Source organism: Sinocyclocheilus rhinocerous, unplaced genomic scaffold (assembly GCF_001515625.1).
Source record: "Sinocyclocheilus rhinocerous isolate Xijiao unplaced genomic scaffold, SAMN03320098_v1.1 scaffold3117, whole genome shotgun sequence".
Lineage (NCBI taxonomy): Eukaryota > Metazoa > Chordata > Actinopteri > Cypriniformes > Cyprinidae > Sinocyclocheilus > Sinocyclocheilus rhinocerous.
The window spans coordinates 242,229-254,647 of record NW_015629109.1 but is presented as its reverse complement, the minus strand read 5'-3'; the positions used below and the strand labels follow the sequence as shown (position 1 = coordinate 254,647).

Here is a 12,419-nt window from a genome sequence, read left to right as displayed (position 1 = left end):
TATATAGTTTTGAAATGATAAGTACAGTATATAGTATTATATAATATACTGTATATGTATAGTTAATGATTTTATTGCTATTTATGTTATGTAACTATAAATATATTAAAAAATATGTAGTTTGATATGATTGCTTAAGGCTCAACCCTTGTAGGAATGAACCAGTAACCCTCTGGTTACCAGCCACTAGGCCACAACACCCTATGTATAATGTATGTGAAGAAGTACTGGGTGGTCCATTGATCTACACTTATAAGAGCAGCTCAGCAGCCTGCTAAATATGACACGCACACATCGCAGTGGGTTTCAGATCAGTTTCTGAGTACCTGAGATGTGTCCTGCATCAAAATTCATACTTTTGATCAAATTTCCTCTCTCTCTCTCTCTCTCTCTCTCTCTCTCCTCTCCCGCTCATGCTCTCTCTCTCTCTCGCTTTTTCTTTCTCTCACCCTCCTCTCTCCGTCTTTTCCCCTCTCTCTTCAAGGTTCTGGTATTTTGTAGATCTGTTTAGTTGTCTGCAGTTTGCAAGTGAACCGCTGCGAGTTGGACCCAGTTGCTTCTGTTTCTCAGATAAACACCGTCCGATTGATGAATGATTTTACTTTGTCCTCCACATTCCCAGCTGGGACCCCCCTCCCCTCGAGTTGATGTGATGTGGAGTGATTTGTGTGGTCTGACCAAACACTTGGTCAGTGAGACTTCTCTGTTGACTGAACTGTGTGAGCAAGTGCCGACACTGTTTGACCGGTGTGCTTGGTCCACAGGGATTCATAGGAGGGGTACTGGACAAGCTCAGTGTGTGTGCTGCCAAAGGCTATTGCTCTCTTCAGATGGATTAAGCCTCCTCTGGATGCGGTAGAGGGAGTCTCTGTACTGTGCAAAGCTGGGCCTGTGGTGTAAGGACACTTTCTCACTTTCTCTCTCTCTCTTTTATCCTCCCTTCCAAGATTAAAATATCTCCCCTGTCATGCAGTGGGAGCTAAGATGGTCCCTGCTCGAGGAGAATAGGGCTCACCATTTTAAACCATTTCCTCTACAAATAGAGCTGCTAAGCAGTGCTCTTTTAAAGCATGGCGCTGTAATCACTCTCTCAAACCTTTGGGAAGGTTGGCTTTCACTTAGTGTTAGCCAGCAGGTGAAAGATACTTGGTAAGAGGTGCTTGCATCTCACGCTTGTAACAGCAGATGTCATAGAATTGAACAGTAGTGCTAAACAGCACAGCACCCTGGGCAACCGATGGCTGGCATGTTGACATGCCACTGTGTATGTGTGACAGTGAGAGTGTGATTGTGAATGTCTTTGTGAATGACACCCATAGCTTGTGGTAGTGAAGTAGGACACATTTAGGGATTTGTGACCCGGTTGCATAAAATGTCAAGTGTCTGGAGACATTATTTAAATGCATATGTACATGTGACCCATGGGCTAACCCTCTAGTGAATTATGACCTATGTGTGCTCAAGTGTGTAATGTATATTTTTTTGTGTCCATGGACTACAAACCTCTGAGTGTGTGACTGCGGGTGGCCATTGGCAGGCCTCCAGCATCATTTGGGCCATTCCACTCTCTCGCTGTGACGCTGACCCAGAACACCATGCGTGTACCCCCACCCCTTCAAACCCCAGGTCTTCTGGAATGATCTTATGCTGGCGGAGAGGGTCCAGCTTGCCAGCTCAACCCGCCTCAGGCTGAAGGACGCAGGGAGAGGTCTGCTCTGTATCGGCACCAGCGACCCAGTTTGGCGGGTTGGGTCTTGTCAGTAAATGGGCAAGCGAGGGCAGGATGGCCGCCTCAGGGTTTGCCAGTCTATCTGGGATATAGGGTCTGCTGCATGTAGGTCAGCCTGCTTCCCTCGTCCAATTCACTGGAGAGGACAATACCATCCCAGTGATATTTGCACTTACTGTACAGTAGTCTTTCAGAGCATATGTATAGAAGTTGGGAAAAGGTGGCAAAATTTTACATATAATTTATTAATAATGTGGCAGTCCGCTACATTTAACCCACGATTTAAAAATAAAGCTGTACAGAAAAGTATGACCTGATTTCATTGGTTGATTTCCATAAATCAGGCAGCGCCCTAGAGACACATTTGAATGTAACATATATATGCAGTTTAAGCAACCAATAATATTGCACCTGATTTGTTTGTTGTGAAACTAAGATAGATGGATAGATAGATAGATCGATAGATAGATAGGAAGTCTCCATTGGAAGTGGACACTCTGAAACACATGCTCTATCCACCCTTGTGGACCAAACCTTTAGATTTTTTCATTATTTCTCTCATGCGCTGAATCAATCAGCCTAAGGCAGGTGGAAATGCTGTCATTTCGGCTAACACTTGTGACCTTGAGTGAGGAGGGGTGACCAGACACTTACTTTCAATTCCATTTCAATTTCCAGGAATTAATTCTAAAAGAGATTACAGCCGCCACAGTAACCTGAGCTCTCTGTCCACTATCGTTCACATCATATTTTCCAACTGTGAACAGCTGTTAGAAAACACATGCAACAAGATTTAGAGGTTTATGTATCATTTCACTGTTATCATCTCGTCTTTCCCCGTTTCATCCTCTCATCATCATTTCATATCTGTTCTAGTTTTCTGTTCTCTGCTCCAGGCCTCTATTTCCTTTCCACAATGCCACCACTCTATTTTAACTGTCTGTAATATAATATTTGAGGGCCAGTGGATGGTTAATAATATTTGTCTCCAGGAATTAATTCTAAAAGAGATTACAGCCGCCACAGTAACCTGAGCTCTCTGTCCACTATCGTTCACATCATATTTTCCAACTGTGAACAGCTGTTAGAAAACACATGCAACAAGATTTAGAGGTTTATGTATCATTTCACTGTTATCATCTCGTCTTTCCCCGTTTCATCCTCTCATCATCATTTCATATCTGTTCTAGTTTTCTGTTCTCTGCTCCAGGCCTCTATTTCTTTTCCACAATGCCACCACTCTATTTTAACTGTCTGTAATATAATATTTGAGGGCCAGTGGATGGTTAATGATATTTGTCTTGGTTGTTTTTCCTGTGATGGATTGGCTGAGCTCAAGACAATCCACTCCAAAGGGTTGGAGAGAGTGTCATCCCTTCTGCCTCCTGCTGCAGCACTCTTGTAATGGCTATTGTTTGCAAACTAATGACCTTCATTAAACCTCTCTATGTCTATTAGAATGTTCCAGCCCAGATTAAAAGCTTATGCAGTTATTTTAAAGGGATAGTTCACACAAAAAGCAAGTCTAGTCATGTACTCACTTTATTGTTGTTCCAAACCTATGTGACTTTATTCCGAAGAGTACAAAATGATAAATTTGAAGACTGTGCTAATCATGAAATCACAAGGTTGACTGAAGCATTCAAACTTCAAAAAAGGGGGCAATAGCACCACAAAAAAATGGTCCATATGACTTGTGCGCTACTAATCTTCTGGAAAACATGCAACAGTCTCCTTTTTGCACGTAAATTTGATTTGTTCTTGATCTTTGATCAAGTTCTCAAGTTCAACTCGCTGACCTAATCCAGTAGCAGCGGTTATGTCTTAAAAGCAGCAAGCATGCATTGGCCAGACACCCTGTTTTTAATGAATATTCATCACTTTTCCCCTAGCAATTTTCAAAAATGTCATGTGTCACTAATAACAACGTTGTTCCAGCACGCACTATGAGCGATCACTTTCATTGTTTGAGTTTCAGAATAGCGTCTTGTTTAGCTCCATACTTATCTTAACTGATAGCTGACGCACTTCTGTTGGTATGTGAAAGGTGCCACATGTCAAAATGACTGACTCACTTTTAATGAGATATACTGAGCTGAGTTCAATTTTTTTGTTCTCTGGTGGTTCTGCAGGCCTGATATAGAGTATTCATTAGCAGAGGAGGATGAGAACCCTGAGTCCTTATTTAACTGCATATTAAATGGGCCTTTTTAACGTAACGTACACACTGAAATGGAGCATTCACTCAAGGGTAAAACAATGTCATTATTGAGTGCCAAACTGTTTTTCCTCAAAAAACAATATGCGGCATAGATAAAGAACATTTAAGGGCACTTGCACACTAGACTGAACGATTGATGGATGGGAATTAATAAAATGCGATTTGAAGAACTGGACTGGAAATTAAGCAGGAATGCAGCAAATTGAATTTCTGAAAGTGCAATTGGACCCATCTCATTGAGTCCAATTGCACCAAATTTTCATTGAATAACATATTAGCTACTTTTGAATGTAACAAAAAATGATTTTATACACCCTTCCATCCTCAATTCAGTGGGTTTGCGGTAGCAAACTGTAGTGTGTGGGCACACTTAGGTGGCTGTGCTTTTCATTTTTAAAGTCGTAACCAACTTAGAGTGAGCATATGGTACAGAACCATAACAGCCTTTCAAATGTTTGATTAAAGTACCTGTTGATTTGCACCATAGTTTGGTTGTACAAACGTTATGACAAAGTTCAGAACTGAGCCTTTTCAGGAATATGTTAAAATATCATTTAAAGTAATTCTCAAACAGTGCAGAACTTGGCAGCATTATGATTGACCTGGTTTGCTTAGCATTCTAGAACACTCAGTGCTCATTTCCATTGAACTGTCATGCCACCCAACATCTGTAAAAGCCTCTTTCTGAGTCTGTGTGGGACTATGTGAATAAATGGCTGTGTTTTACTGAAGGGCTTTAAACCTCTGACTAAACAGCTAGAGGATGGAGCAAGGGCTTCTTTCTGCCCCTGCAATCTCACAATCAGGCAATCCCATCCATCTCATCACAATTTGAATCCCATCGTGCAAATAAATCCCACCCAGTCAGACTTCCACTCTAGAAACACCCAACGAGATTGGTGTTCTTGCTGCAAAATGACTTTGATTTTTTTTTCCTCCTGGCTGACCAGAAAAGATATTTCATGATGATATTTTATATTGCATATTTATCTGGACATCATACGATGTGTGTGTGTGTGTGTGTGTGTGTGTGTGTGTGAATGTATTTGCATATGTACTGTATGTATGCATATGTTTTTGTTTTTTGTATGTTAAATTATATGGTTACATTTGTTAAACAATCTTTAATTACACTAAATATTCACTTATATAGTGTTTTCAATCACATCTGCTGGAAAAAAACTGTGGTAAGCAGAGCAATACCTTTACTGCTAATACATGCAATTTCATAATTTTTAAACCCATTCTAACAACCTCATCTATGCTAGACAGCTAGATAGCGTTACCTTGGTGACAAGTTTAAATGAGCAGAATTCACAACAGTGTTCAACACCGAAAACATTCAGCCAAATGTTTGCAAGGTAAAACAGTATTGAGTCGCAGTACATTCCTGACTTGATTGGGCATAAGACAAATTTGCCGTTTTATTGGTTACAGAAGTTTATTGCTTTTGCATTTAATTGCCTTTAAATCACTGGCATCTGATCAAGTTGATCAAATCAGTCCTGTGTGCTTAAGTCCAAATCTCACCTTTTATGCCAAATGTCCAATATTATCCTCACCTTATCATGCACAATACCTACAGATTGCAGTTATTTTTCACTCTCGTTCCTCATCTTCCAAAAAATGCTCATACGAGGTCACTAAAAGGCCATCTCGGCGGCATCAGATATCACCCATGACTGCTGCTAGAAGCACAGAGGCTCTGAGGAACGAGATTTTGGTGTAATATTTCACAGGGGCTTTATATTGGGGTACATAATGGAGCCTAATATATTCCAATGGCACCATTAAGCTGTAGAGTTACAGGAAGATTGAGGTCTGTTAAATTTAAACGAACAATATGCCCACAGCCTTTTCTAGACATGAAGAGGAGAGAGAAAGGTGCACAAGCCTAAAGGCAGAGGTAATAAGAGTCTGGTAATCTAATGCATCGAAAATTATATCCGCTCAGAAAAGGCAAATCAAGGTGAGTTTTTACAGTGTTGGGAAATATGGATACTCTATAGAAAGACTCACTCTGTCATGCTAGCTTTGTGCTTATATCCCGCAGTCAAAGTTTCCTTCACACTTAGTGGCACCCCTCATATTAGCATTTGAATTTCTGATGTATAGACGTCTGTCTGCCTAGAATGTGAAGTGTAAATTACGTTTTTACCTTGAGTGTCTATTTTTCTGTCACTCAAGGTAAGTGTGTCTAATCTTGTGTGCACCGGTACAGAAATATGGTAATGTTCGTTTTAGCTGATGTCTATCCAATGCAGTTTCAAACACACAGCTGCACCATCGCTAAAGTGGGGGATCGGTGGGATGTGGAGAAAGCTAAAGGGGTCCTGGGGAATATGATGGAAGGCTCTAGAATAAATCCCCTTAAACTGTGGGTTGTGACCTTTCTTAAATGTGTTTTGTGTTGCCATGCAGTATGGGATTTCCCTGAGGTGACTGCCTGCTGTATGCAGGGAACACATTCAAAACCCAGCTCAATAAAACAGCGGCCACTCCTCGCTCTGGCTAGAGTTGAGCCATGTTCTCAAAACCTTCCAACAATGAGGACGCAGAGAGTGAGCGATTGATGACATGGTGCGAAGGGAAAAAAATAGAGGAGGGGTTAAATACGACTGATGCCCGTTCTGTTTTTCTTTTGAAGCCCTGCTAATGCAAGCAGATTTGTTTAGAGACCTTATTCTCAAAATCCCTTTTTCCAGATATACATGCCTGTGTGCTTGTTTTAATTTTAATATTTTTTTTTCTTTCTAACCAGGCATACAGATTTAAAATCCATGCGTAGGCTGATCTTTGCTAACCAGTGGGAAAGAAATGAATAATTTTTCAAAATTAATAACGGGGAGAAAAAGATCTTATCGGAGTTGCCTGTGACTACAGATGGAGTTCTAATTTTACAAATATGTCAGGGGAAAGGCCAAACAATTATTCCTTTGTGTGTGTGTGTGTGTGTGTGTGTGTGTGTGTGTGTCTGGCTGTGTCTGTGTATATATAATATTTTGTAATGTTCTGTAACAGTTTAGACCTGTTAAAAATGATTGCAAAAATGATGGTTGAATTATTTAATTTTTATCCCCAGAAATTGATTTTAAAATTTAGATTTAATAGAAGCGTCACAATAGTATCGATGATACTTGCCTTTATTCTTAATATTCAGAGTAAAAAGATGCCATTACACAAATATTTAAAATATACCATCTTTGTTGTTTCTCTAAACATTTCTGATTACATGAATTTTATGTTAGGTGTGATTGGTCTCAGTAAATTACAGAAAAATGTGTGAAATAATTTTTTTTAATCGATTGACAGCCTGTGTGTGTGTTGTTGGAATGCAGTAATGCCACTCATAACGTTGAACAGTAGTTCTACACTGCTCTTGTGTGGTTTCCGCATAATATAGTGTCTTAAGAGGAGCTTGTTTTAAAATTGAGATGCTCTCGCTGAGGGCCAGATCAGTGTCCTTCATGCACCAGCCTGCTCCAGAGTGGCATGCTGTTTTTATTTATTTAGGTTTTTTTTTTTAAACCCTCCTCTTTTTCGACCATATAGGGACGTAGGCTTCACTCATATTGACAGTTACAGAGTAACATGGTTTTAAATATTATATGATGAAGCATATGAGCCCCTGGCCCCCACACACTCAGACACGTGTGCGGTCATACAGCATCATGTTTGTCTAAAGAGAGTTTGTTAATGTCATCTCTAGTCTCGATTTTTAGTAGGAAAATTGAGTTAAGATGTGTTTAAACTATGCACAGTTTTGCCATATATTTAGAAAGTCCCCATAATGATAGAGCTGCCTGTCATAGACTAGTGATTTTTTTTTAAATATAGAAAAAGCACCTGGGTAAAAAGTAATAATTTTTATTGTTACTATTATTATGAATACATTTTATTTTGCTTTAGCACACCTCTTCCTGCTTGTCTTGCATTTTCTCCATCTCTGTTTTTCCCAGATGAGTTTCGCAATGCCGTATGCAGGTCATCCCAACTTGGATCTTTCTCTCTGGTAAAGCCTTGTCTTCAGGCAGTGTGTGTTCACTCTCTTCTTCAACCTTCCGCTAAAAAACAGACAGAACATCAGACAGGAAAAGAGAACACTAAAATGAGGGAAGCAAAGGAGGGGGGAGTGTAAGTGAGGGAGTAAAAGAGTAAACTCCACTCATCCCCAGAGCTGCTGACGACTGGGCCTACGTCACTTTGTATCTCTCTCACTTGCACACACACTTATTCTCTCTCATACATCGCACAAGCGTAACTCCATGCCCCCCAGCTGAAAGGTTTATATAAGACCCTTTTGGGATCTGAGAGAGAATAGCATGAAAGTAGAGCATATTTCCTCACTATCTTATCAGCGGCAGGTATAACGATGCAGATAATTCCACAGTGAGCAATTATGAGGTATCGATTTAACAATTTTTCAGTATGTTGTGAGTACAGGTGACGTTTGCAACTTTTTTGTGAAAATACTTACTACTATCCAAGCCATAATATGAGCTATTAGTAAAGCATTTGTAAGGTAGCCACATCCTCTCATATTCTAGATTTAAAAAATAGCCATAAACAAACTGGAAGAAAATAAAAAATAACACCCACGTTTTTCCTGTCAAACCTGTCTGAGAGCTGAATGTTTATGATAGTCATCAGGCCGCTTTCTTTTATTGTAAGTTTTGAATAATATGTCTTTATGTAGTTGTCAGAAACCAGGGAGACATGTAATTATCAGTTTCTTACATGTCTAAAAGCATCTTCAGATGCTATGTAGTAGTTTGAGATCATGTAGACTCGTCTTTTGTTAATTGAAGGGTGAGTTTTGAATTTTATATTTAGGCTAGAAAGTTTGCAAGGACCACAAACCCAGAGGTAAATGCTGGATCAATGCATTGCAAGTGCGTGATCTTGTTCTACATTCTTAAAATTCATTCGTTAAAAGGAATTCAAGGACTTGCTGACGTTGGTTGTCTTTTTATAAATGCACATTGAAAAATACTTCCATCATTAACAAAAACAAAAAACAAACATGAAATGAATTTATGTACACTTTGAAAGTTTTATATCAGTTGGACTACAATATTAAATCACCTTTTTAAAAAAAAATGCAAACACTTTAGTCACACTAAAATCATACCAGTCCTGTTTTCATTCTTAAAATTCATTCGTTAAAAGGAATTCAAGGACTTGCTGACGTTGGTTGTCTTTTTATAAATGCACATTGAAAAATACTTCCATCATTAACAAAAAAAAAAAAAACATGAAATGAATTTATGTACACTTTGAAAGTTTTATATCAGTTGGACTACAATATTAAATCACCTTTTAAAAAAAAAATGCAAACACTTTAGTCACACTAAAATCATACCAGTCCTGTTTTAGCCAAACCCAAGATAATGTGGTTATATCTTTGCTTTGTCCAGCTTAATTATACTACAAATGTCCCTTGCGTTGTATACGTGATGCTTGACATGTTCCTTCAAATATTCAGTTACACCTGTAATTTTGCAGTCACATTAGCAAAGTTTTGGTGAAATGGTGCAAACCAAAAAAGTTAATTGTTTATTGTCAGTTCCATAATGATGTATGAAGCACTGCTCACAAAGTAACTTTCTAACTAAGCAGCTGTCCATTGGTCGATGTAGCAAATTCCCAGTAACAACTGAACCATTGAATCAACCACTGAACCATTGTGAAGTCTACATTCATCTTTCACCATCAAGGGAAATTCCCATTTGTTTGTTTCTATTCAAATAACGCCCATGAAAACTCTCTAAACAATTGTAAATATGACAGTATCTTAAGTCGTAACCGATCAAAGATGACTGTAGCCCGACTAAGCAAACACAATATATAGTCCAATTATAGTCCAATTCACATAGTTATTCTATAGGCTGTACATTTTGATTTCAATTCTCTAGGTTATTGTGCTTTGTGATTGGTCAGGAAAGCAGCTGTGAAAACAGCATGTGGTGTATGAAGTGAACAACAAAAGGTTGCTCAGGTCTTCAGCACACATCAGTGACCCGCGATTGCATAAACCTTAATAACGTTGGCGCAATGTTACATAACAGCAACCACTCAGCGCTGCTTCTGCTTACCAATAAGCACACAACTCTCAAAGCTGCTGGCATAAATGCTGACGGGACCTTGACTTCACGGCTGATTTTTCACCAGCACATCTCGTGCTTCAGATGTCTGCTCAGACTTAAGTTTGCAGCAGACTCCTCACTCGACCCCTACCCACTTGTTTTCCCTCTCATCCTCCATCTGATTTGCACTTTCCCTTCCCGTGTGGCCCATGCACGTTTCTTAGAAGTGTAATTCTGACTCAATCTCGGTTAAGCCCTGTTTTCTACTGGATAGCGGAATGTATGGCTGTGTAACTGACTCTCCCGTTCCTTCAGCTCCTTTAGGCACTTCATCGTATCTCTGTATTGGATCTCTGTCTCTCTCCTCTCTCCTGCCCTTCCTTCTTTGACTTTATCTGCTTCTCTTTCCCTGATTTGAGAGTCAGAATGTGTCTGTGTTCAGGCAGACTGCCTCTTTCTGGCTGATTAGCAGCATCTGTGCGTCCCGCAGTCTTAAGGGGTCAAAAAGAGAGGGGATTTAAGAGAAAAAGTCAACCATTTCTCCTTCATCGCTCTTTCTGCTACCTCTTTCTCATTATGAAGCTGTTTGGGTACACAGCATTGGGTTTGACAAGAAGTCAGTCATTTAGACTGTATCAAGGAGAGTTTCAGAATTTAGCTTTTTCCTTTTTTTTTTTTTTGCTGCCATAACTTGTAATTGACTGACAGGTTGTCCTTGGGACTTTGTGGCAATTGTCAGTGTAATTTATTTTATTTTATTTTCCATTTCCGACTGTATTCTAATGTGCCTCAGTACTTTCTAAGGTTTCTGGTGTACAATTGCCATGTTTAGTGTTACTTACATTGTTCACATTGTTTTGAACCTAAAGGAGATGATGTCCATTTCCTTATTTCTGATTCAAGCAAAGACCTCAGGTGAACTTGGGTCACGTGTACATAAAGATCACCCAGTCACTGTAATTGAATTTGTACACTGCATCCTAGGATATTTGATTAGAGAGTAAAGATGAAACTGAAACTGTCGGTTGTCTTTCACAGTCTCTCACTCCAGACACAATTCACAGCTCTGCAATACCTATGTATTGAATAGACTGACATTTGAAATGTTACACAACATCTCTCAAGAGCTTTTTGTCCTTTAGGAGTCAATACCGATTGAATGGTAATTACCAGCCTGTGCTGGGTTATTTAGATTGTGATTTTGGATGTAAAACTCATTTATTATGATATATTCTTCTCTCAATTGCTGTGGTTCTACACCATCTCCTCTTTTTGACAATATACTTGCTCTAGGAAATGCAAAAAATGAGTTGTTGTAAAAATGGAGACCAAATTCCCTGACTATATCACAGGGCCAAAGGCCATTCCGAGACAAATGGAAATTCACTGGCATATTCCAGCTCATTAATTTGGTCAATTGCTTTGTACAAGATATATGTGCTTCAGTGTCTGGTTTTGATTCAGACCCTTTACTCTTGGGAATATGGTTTCATGTAGCTTAATTTTTTTCCTTTTTTATATTTTATTTGTGTCCTCCATGCCACTTTCATAGAAAGTGGATGTGAAACTGAAGTAGCATCAGCAGGAAATAAAATTAAAGTGGTCATATGACGTTGCTAAAAAGAACATTGTTGTGTATTTGGTGTAATGCAATGTGTTTATGCGGTTTAAGGCTAAAAAAACACATTATTTTCCATAATGTACATTAATGTTGCTCCTCTATGCCCCGCCTTTCTGAAACACGTCGATTTTTACAAAGCTCATCGTTCTGAAAACCGAGGTGTGCTCTGATTGGCCAGCTATCCAGTGCATTGTGATTGGCTGAATACCTCAAGCGTGTGACGGAAATGTTACGCCCCTTACCATACTGTGATGCCCTGTGTCCCGGCGCGACAAGACAAAAACAATAAAACCCATTACAAACGAAGCGTTTGTTGCATCCAGTGGGGACATAATTACTGATTATAATGACTTATACTGCCTTTTACGCGTTGCGTTGCGTATTGCGCTGCGTAAACATAAAAACATGTCTGGAGTAACAACAAACAACAAGTGCTACTCTACACTGCTCAAAACTCAGCTGGAATGGCCGGCGGCCTGGAGTGAGGAACGGCCGGCGGGTTAGAGTGAGCGGCGGCCGGCGGGCTTGAGAACGGCGCGGCTGGCAGATTCGACGAAGGAGCGGCCGGCGGGCTTGTGGCAACCACTTGTGACGACCCCGGGCTGGACTCCGCTTCGTCCACGGTGAAAGCCGATGTATTTCCTCAGCGACCAGCAGGGATCAGCTCTAGGCATGACGAAGCGGATATCGTCCTCTTTTGGAAGGCCAAACGGCTCGTTTGGACTACAGCGTTTGTTTTCCGGGTTTTGTGATATCGCAAAG

At 39.9% G+C, this 12,419-nt stretch overlaps 1 protein-coding gene across 2 annotated transcripts in view; it reads left to right on the top strand.

Annotated features, from left to right (window-relative positions):
• Positions 1-12,419, top strand: part of snd1 (staphylococcal nuclease and tudor domain containing 1) — a 192,185-nt gene that overhangs the window by 100,492 nt on the left and 79,274 nt on the right. The gene's annotated exons all lie outside the window — the stretch shown is intronic.